Source organism: Setaria viridis, chromosome 9 (genome assembly GCF_005286985.2).
Source record: "Setaria viridis chromosome 9, Setaria_viridis_v4.0, whole genome shotgun sequence".
Classification (NCBI taxonomy): Eukaryota; Viridiplantae; Streptophyta; class Magnoliopsida; order Poales; family Poaceae; genus Setaria; species Setaria viridis.
Window position 1 is genome coordinate 39,075,976 of NC_048271.2, and position 8,586 is coordinate 39,084,561.

The 8,586-nt window shown below is 45.7% G+C and overlaps 2 pseudogenes; both read left to right on the top strand.

Moving 5' to 3' along the window:
• The first annotated feature begins 292 nt into the window (after positions 1-292).
• LOC117836742 (glutathione S-transferase U18-like) lies at positions 293-1,337 on the top strand (annotated as a pseudogene).
• A 2,256-nt stretch (positions 1,338-3,593) lies between these two features.
• LOC140221201 (uncharacterized) lies at positions 3,594-7,043 on the top strand (annotated as a pseudogene).
• Positions 7,044-8,586: the final 1,543 nt, after the last annotated feature.

Here is an 8,586-nt window from a genome sequence, read left to right on the forward strand (position 1 = left end):
AGCGCCCTGCCTTCTAATCTACTACAAAGTCCTGAACACTCAACACAAACTCGCCTCTTCAGGTACGCTATCAACCACATCATCAAGGAAATAACCACCCAGTTCCGAGACACGAAAACTTTCAGTCATGCGCGATGACAAACGCGAGGACGTCCATACCGCTGTGTGTCCAACACATTTTACCTCTATATATACACAGCGCAGCATGCCGATGTATTCACAAACCACAGAATCTCTGCAATCCTACAATCCAACCGCACTAGCAAAGCAAAGGATTTTGCTCCGAGCAGCAATGGCGTCGGACGGCGAAGTGCGGGTGATCGGCGGGTGGGCGTGCCCCTACGCGATCCGCGTGTCCGCGGCGCTGAAGCTCAAGGGCGTCGCGTAGGAGTTCCTGCAGGAGCCGGCCGGCAGGAAGAGCGAGCTGCTCCTCAAATCCAACCCCGTGTACAAGAAAATCCCGGTGCTGCTCCACCACGGCGCGCCCATCTGCGAGTCCATGATCATAATCCAGTACATCGACGAAGTACGGGCCTCTAACGGGCCTGCAATCCTTCCGGCCGAGCCGTACGCGCGTGCCATCGAGCGGTTTTGGGCCCAGTATGTGGATGACAAGGTAGTCAACCTGTCCTCTTGTAGTTGTTGTGAACTTCTTTTCTTTCTATCACTAAGCTCCAAGTGACCATGAAAACACAGTTCTTAAAGAAAATACTGCATAAAACTTTAATCTAAACAAGCAACACATGAATTCCCTTGCAGATCGCCCCAGCATTCCTTGTCCTGAGAGGGTTCTTCAACGGAGACAAGGACGAAGCAGCAGCCCAAGTGTCCACTGCCCTGCAGCACCTGGAGGAGGCCTTCGTGAAGTGCAGCCAAGGGAAGCCCTACTTCGGCGGCGACAACATCGGCTTCCTCGACCTCGTCTTGGGCTCACACCTTGGCTGGTTCAAGGCGGTGGAGAAGATAGCCGGTATCAAATTCCTCGACGAAGACACGTACCCTCAGATCACAGAATGGGCAGACCGGTTCTGCGCTCACCAAGCCGTGAAAGACGTCATGCCTGAAACGGACAGGCTCGTAGAGTTCAGTGCCAATGCTGCCGTGAAGTCTAAAGCGTCCAATTAAGTGTATTATCGTTTCCTACAGTATTGTATGGCAGAACATCACTTTTTTTATATATTTTTTCTTCTGGTGTGATTTCGTGTTTTTGGAATAAAGGGGTAGACACCCATGTGTTATCTGAAAAACTGGCTTGTAGTGATTGAAAGGAAGGTAAAATTCATGTGCGTCCATCATGCATGTATGTGTTCCGGCCCGTAAACATATGGTTTTTATGATCTGTCAGCTTCAAGCATCCCAGAGTGTTTGCTCATTAATCTGAAGAGATATCCCAGCACCTAACCAACTTGCCATTTCATATTCAAGATGTCGCATAGGTAGTAGCTGTAACAGTAATAAAATATCACCTATGCGGGTAGGAGATCGTTTAAACAACACCTTTGCATTTTAGAGACTCTCAACGCTTGATCTTTTAGCCAGCTCGATCTACTAAAAAAACACTCATATGAAGTACCCCAAAACCCAAATGCTATACCTCCACAGAGTACCTCGGTGATCTCACTACATCGACTCTGTTACGACAGATACTTTTTTCTAAGTTTGTAATTTGAATTTTACTCTCTCCGTTCTAAATTATAGGTCATTTTAGCTTTTTTAGATTTGTAGGCTTTATTATGCACTTAGATATACCCTATATCTAGATGCATAATAATATCTATGTATCTAGAAAAAAACGATATAGAAAAAAATGACATATAATTGGAACAGAGGGAGTACATGTCATGAAAATTTATAACTTTTAATACAGAGAAGCCATGTGTTTTTTTTGTGAAAATCACACGTAGAGCTACTTGCCATCGTGTGACTAGCTCTACGTGGTTTCTGGGTCTAAAGAATATACATTTTGCTATTTCCTTTTATATCATATTTTTCTCAACATCTGTGTTGGTTCATAATAAGACCTGGCACAAAAAACAAGCATTCTAGCCGATCTGTGTCGCATCCGTTGCAAATGGTTACATAACCGTCACTGTTAAGAGTTAAAAGCTGGCACGGATGAGGATTTTTGCAGCGGTGTACCTAATAATTTTGAGATCCGCACATTAGATGTGATATAATTTTATCACAAAATGCATCATTACTAAAGTTTAAAAAGTAACTGCAAATTCCTCATTATCCTAAAGCTCATTTTAAATGTCAAGCCCTAAACGCCTGTTTGGTTATAGCTTCAAAATAATTTAGAACTGCGGTCCAACTCTAGAACTTTCGGAGCAGGAGATGTGGACAAACTAAGAGCATCTCCAATAGCTTATCTGTAATATCCCTAAAAATAGAGTAATGTTAATTATGCCAGTTTTTGCAAAAATTTAAAACTTTTTGTTTGATTCATATAAATACATGGTCAAATTTAAAGTCAACCCTCATTTCTTCCCTGTAAATTTCAAAAGCTAGTAATTAAATATGTGCATTTAAATTTAAGGCATGCTTGCACGAGTGATCTGAATATGTGCATTTAAATTTAAGGTATGCTTGCACGAGTGATTTGGATTTTAGTTGGTTTAATTTGGATTTCAAAGGTGGGTCTGTATTTTGAATCTAAATTCAAAATACAAACTAAAACTAACTTAATTAAGTACCTAATATGTTTAGCCTTAAGCTCTAACCTTGAGGCCGGCTAACCTGCTAACTACCCAGCTAACATGGCCTGCTAATCTAAAAGCCGGCCTGCTATCTCTACCTTCTTCCCTTTCATGAGAGCCCGGCTCTTCCCTTGTGTGCAGCCCGGCTCTTCCCTGCTAATCTGAAGAAGGAGGAGGTGGAAGGGGGAAGAAATTTCTTCTATCTGTCGCAGGTAAATTTTTTTTAATCTCGTAGTTTAGTTTAGTTTAGATCTAGATTTAGAAATATTAGTGGATCTGAGATTTAGAAATATTTCATTTAGACTTAGAAGTAATAGTGGACGTAGATTTAGACTTGGAAACTTTTAGCTGTTTTTAGATAGGAAAAAGTAGATTAGTTAGTATATCTAATTTAGCATACATAGTAAAATAGAGTCAGTATTATTAGATTTAGTTGTTATGGTAAATGGATAGAATAAATGAGTTATTAAATTATGTTTATTTGGTAGGTATTCGAATAGAGTTTTTCGATAATAATATTAAATTTGTTTGTTATGGTAAATCACTGCAATAAATGTAGGCAGTAAATTATAACTTTTTGGTTAGGTATTACAATATAATTTTTTGGTAACATTATTAGATTCATTTGTTGTGGTGCATGTCTATGATAGAGTTAGTTAGTAAGCTCGGTTTAGTGTTACATAGTTGTTTGTTTATTCAATTGAGGTCGTTATTGTAGTAAATTTATGTATAGTGCTGAGAATAATTTGGACTGTCCGTTTCATGTATGTTGCCAGGCATGTCAGATAGTGTCAATATTCAAGTGTACTATGGGCCGGGGGAGATTAGATATGGTCCAGAAGGGGTAGATTTGAGTGGATTCACCTGTTTTACCAAGTGTGTTCCAAGAGCAAGAGAGAGAACTTGGGGGGGCATATGCAAGTGGCTCTGTAGGGACTTAGGTGTTGACAGAGATCAAGTGGATGTGTCAGTGAGGTTTGTAGTGCAAAGACGGCCGGACATAAACTTTTGGGAGTTGGTTCCGCTTGAAGGAACTCCGAGGTATCGAGCTTACATAGATGGTTTCACGAGAAGAGGTTTACCAATCATATGGTATGTCCAATTTTTCATGAAGGGTGGACCTAGCACTCATATTGAAGATCAAGTCAGAGGAGATGAAGTTGAAGCGGAAGAAGATGTGCAGAGTACTACGGGTGGAAACGAAGAAATTGACAATGAAGAACAAGAAGGTGGAGATGCAGAACATGAAGTAGTACCTCGGGAACCAAATGCAGAGGCTGATGAGGGGGAAGAATTTCCTGAGTTAGTAGAGCAGATGGAGATGGAAGGAGGGGAGGCCAATGGTGCCATGGAGGAGGACTCGTCAGATGATGAGGAAAATGATTATCCTGTACCGCGAAATTGGTCAAATTACGACCATTCCGCCCTACAGGTAAATGTGGGGGAAAATATTGCTTGGAAGTACAGGGAGAATGAGGTATGCGAGGGGGCTGTGTACCAAAGTGGAGATGAAGTGAAGGTGGCTATTAAGAGGTGGTCCACTTTGTATTTGCAACGTCAGTTCAGGGGGGGAAAGAGTAGCCCGAAGGTGTATGATGTCCGTTGTGTGCAAAATGATTGCCCATTCAGGGTGCATGCATACAAGGGCAAATGGAAGGATAACTGGGAGGTGACTAAAGTGGTTGAGCATCAATGCTTGCTGGCTGAATTGGAAGGGATACACCGCAACCTCACTGCTAAATTTGTTGCTCATACATGTACCCTCAGATAGTGGAGAATCCAAGCTTCGAGCCCAAGTCCATTATCTGTGCCATAGAGGAGAAGTTCAAGTACAAGATCAGCTACAACAAATCTTACCGTGCTAAGCATAAGGCATTGAGATGAAGTGGGGTACGTTCGAAGCATCCTACGATAACCTCCCTACTTTGTTGCACACCATTTGCCAGAGAAATCCTGAAAGCTTCTACGACTTGAAATCATATCCAGTTCTTCAATTTCCAGGCAAACAGGTCCTTCAGCGGTCATTTCTTGCGTTGGGTCCTTGCATTCAGGCTTTCCCGCGTTGTCGACCAGTCATTTGCATCGATGGCACATTTCTGATTAGAAGGTACAAAGGGACAATATTAACAGCTATCGGAACGGATGGCAACAATCAGGTGCTGCCGCTTGCAATCGCTTTTGTGGAGAAGGAGTCTGGAGATAGCTGGTATTGGTTTCTCGAGACGGTGAAGAACATGAATGTGTTGGACGTCGAGGGTGTCTGTCTCATTCATGATCGGCACAAAGGCATTATACAAGCAATCGAGGACTTATAGAATGGAAGTCAAGAGCGTTTCAGGGGCCCGATATGGCTGGACTTGAAGAGTCGGTGGTGCATGAGGCATATGGGTGCGAACTTTCACAGCCAATTCAAGAACAAGACCCTTACGAAATTGTTCAAGTGCTTGTGCAACCAGAATCAGGAGAGAAAGTTCAACCTGCTATGGAAGAAACTTGAGGACCTCACAAAGAAGCAATGTGAGGAACTAGCGAAGAGGGCGGTCAATAGTGAGGCCGACGAACCTGTGTCTCTGGAGGACGTCGGGCTCGACGGTTCAAACGTCAGGCGAAGATAGGGAAGATCCATCAAGACCTTCTCACAGTGGATTGAGAATGAACCGAAGGAAAAGTGGGCATTACTCTTTGATGAAGGAAGTGCACGGTGGGGTATAATGATGACAAACCTAGCTGAGGTTTACAACTGGGTCCTGCGCGGTGTTCGGGGCTTGCCCCTTGTTGGTATTGTCGAATTTTATCTTTACCGCACCATGAAGTATTTCAGGGAAAGGTACCAATTGGCTGATAACTCCATGCGCGACAACCACGTAATATTTGGGTACAAGATGACAGAGTACATGGAGGAAGCAATTAAGAAAGCTCATTTGCATCGTGTGAAAGAAGTGGGAGCCGTGGAACGCCGGTTCGAAGTTGTGTGCAGGGACAAAGTTCAAATAGGCGGGAGGCGTGAGAGACACACACATGAGTGCATCATCAGCAATAAAGGTTGTGTTTGCTCTTGCCACAAGCCAAGGTTGTTGCACAGGCCTTGCACCCATATCATTGCTGCATGCTTCGAGGCGGGGGGCCTCGAACCCTGTCATTTTGTGCCACACTATTTCCTCAAAGAAACCATATGGCAAACTTGGAGGAACGAGGTTTATGGATATCGTTTGCTGGGAGACTTTGTCAATAATCCAGGTAATGCCGCCCGCCACATTCCTGATCCTGATCCAGAAATGTTCCAAGGAGTGGGGCGACGTGGGAACAGGCATATCCGTAATGATATGGATGAATCTGAAGCTGGTCCTAATGTCCGTCTATGCTCCAAGTGCCACGAAGCCGGTCACACCTACAAGAACTGCCCGGCAACGACGTATGCAAGTGCTAGCACCCAATCTGCATCTAATAACTACTAATTTAATGTAATGTATACCTTCAGTTGTGTTATTGTAACTTCAGTTGTCATCCTTAGGTACTGTAATATAATTTTTATTTGATGATGTGGACAAGGACATCAAGTATTGTAATATTTATCGTGGACCCTTTATATTTGTGTTGACTCGTATGTAACGTAATGTAATACTATATTTTCTTTAGATGTTCAGTGCTTATTTCTTTCCATACTTGTGTTGCAGGTATGGCGTCGCACCCAAGTCCACAGGGGGTCGAGACCCCTGAGTTGTTGGACCCTACCGTGGACGGCCAGCACAGGTCGTTCCACTCGGCCATACTTGGTACCAACCTAGGCACGTTTCGGGCTCGTATTTCGCTTGCGACCATGCCGATCGACTAACGTTGGATCCCGAGGTACAAATAATTAGTAATACTTATGTGTTAAGTTGAATGAATAATTTGTGTAAACTAATTCATTTGTTCTGTGGTACAGGTTGCGTGTGGCGGGCCTTCTTCCTGTGGCTAGGCTTGTGAAGGGCGACATAGTCGACCGTTCAGTGCGACGTGGCCGTGAGAGACCCACACGGTTGTAGTTCGACATGTCCCTGCTAGCAGCTTTGCTGGACCGGTGGCGGCCGGAGACGCACACCTTCCACCTCAGTAGCCCCCCAGTATACCACTTTCAGCAGCTCCCACGGCCCGACGAGGCTTGGCTCCAGCAGTTCAGTGTGAGTTTCTAATTAGCAGCAACTATAAATATTTTTGGCCATTTTTTTAAATTGTTGACATAAGTACGAAATTATTTTGCAGGCTGAGTACATGAGAGAGGATGCAGACGATGCCACAGTAGCGCGTCACTTGGAGGCGTACCTGTTGTGGCTCTTCAACTGGACACTCTTCTGCACGTCGTAGGGGAACTCGGTGCCTAAGCACCTTCTTCCTTACGCGAGGGCCATTGCGGAGGCCCCGCTCGACGAGGTTCCATAGTACAGCTAGGGTTCAGCTGTGCTGGCGGCCACGTACAGGGGTCTTTGCATGGGCTGCGTGAAGGTAACTTTGACAGAGCCTATCTTCCTTGGATGCCCGCTGCTGCTTCAGCTTTGGGCCTATGAGTGGTTCCCGATAGGGCGACCTCGTGTGGACATGTCCCCCTACCCTGGGGGTTTTGACGAGGACGACGTCGATAGACCCACGATGGGGTCGTTGTGGTGCCTGAGGAGGGTACAGTTCTTCCACTACTATTTTTTGATTCTTATTACAATTTGAAATTCCCAAGGTCCTAACTGAGAAATTGTGATTACATTTCTTGCAGGCAGTTTGGACGGGGCTTCAGACAAAGAAGTCTTACCCGGGCTTCGTCGGTATGTTCGACGCTCTGGTTGACACTGACGTGAGGTGGAGACCCTACAGCTTGGAGGAGGTAGAAGCTCGTGCCCCACATGGCCTGTCTTCGCTATGCCATCGGAACATGGCGTACTGGATGACGAGGAGGCCACTAGTCTTTGACATCCACGTCGAGGACTACACGGTTCACCGTGTCATGAGGCAATTCGGCCTGTACCAGGACTCCCCGCTTCCGGCAACGTCAGCGGTTCTGGCTTCCGTTCACAGGTACAGTCTAGCATTTTCATTCTACTTGCATTAACAATATTTTGTTTATGTAACTCGTGTAACAATGGTTCCATTAGGGCTACCCGTCAGGGTGGTGGTAGTGGGCCTGGAGTCCTATGGGTTCCGAGGATGGTTCACTGGGTCGCCCATGGGCCACCGCACTAGACGAGGTGGTCCAGGAGGCCCGACCACACGACGCCGATGCTTTCACAGCGTACCTTAGCTAGTTCTTACCAAGGACCAGGACGCGGGTCCAGCACGTTCCGACGGAGCCACCAACGGAGACCGCTCCAGTCACCCAGACATACCCTCGCGTGAGAGACGTCAACTACGACCGCGTGGTAGGCTACTTGAATTTTCTTGTACTAAACTTGCATAGTTTGGTGTGACAAACTTGAAATTTTTTTGCTCCTCAACAGATCGACCTTATAGCGGATATGGACAGGCAGCTGATGTACGACATCGATAACTTCCCCGTGATGAATTTGGTTCAGCAACGATCGCTGCTTAAGCGGGTTAGAGACGGCTGCAGGAGGTTCCTCAGTGGCGTTACCTGCCATGGCAGGCATGGGGACGTCGTCCGTCCACCAAGACCTTCATACCCCCGTGCGTCCACTCCAGCTCCTACTCAGCAGGCCGGTATGTCCTCTCAGGAGCCCATTCGTCCGGCAGCAGTCGGCACCTCCTACGTCGTACCACCACCACCACCGCCACCGTCTTGGCATGCCACAGCAGGTCTGTCCACCGTTCCTCAGATGCAATACACATGGTCATCTTATCCTTCTTCAGCTGCACCGGAGCTACAACCAACAGGTACGTGATGTGTACTTATTGTAACTCCATT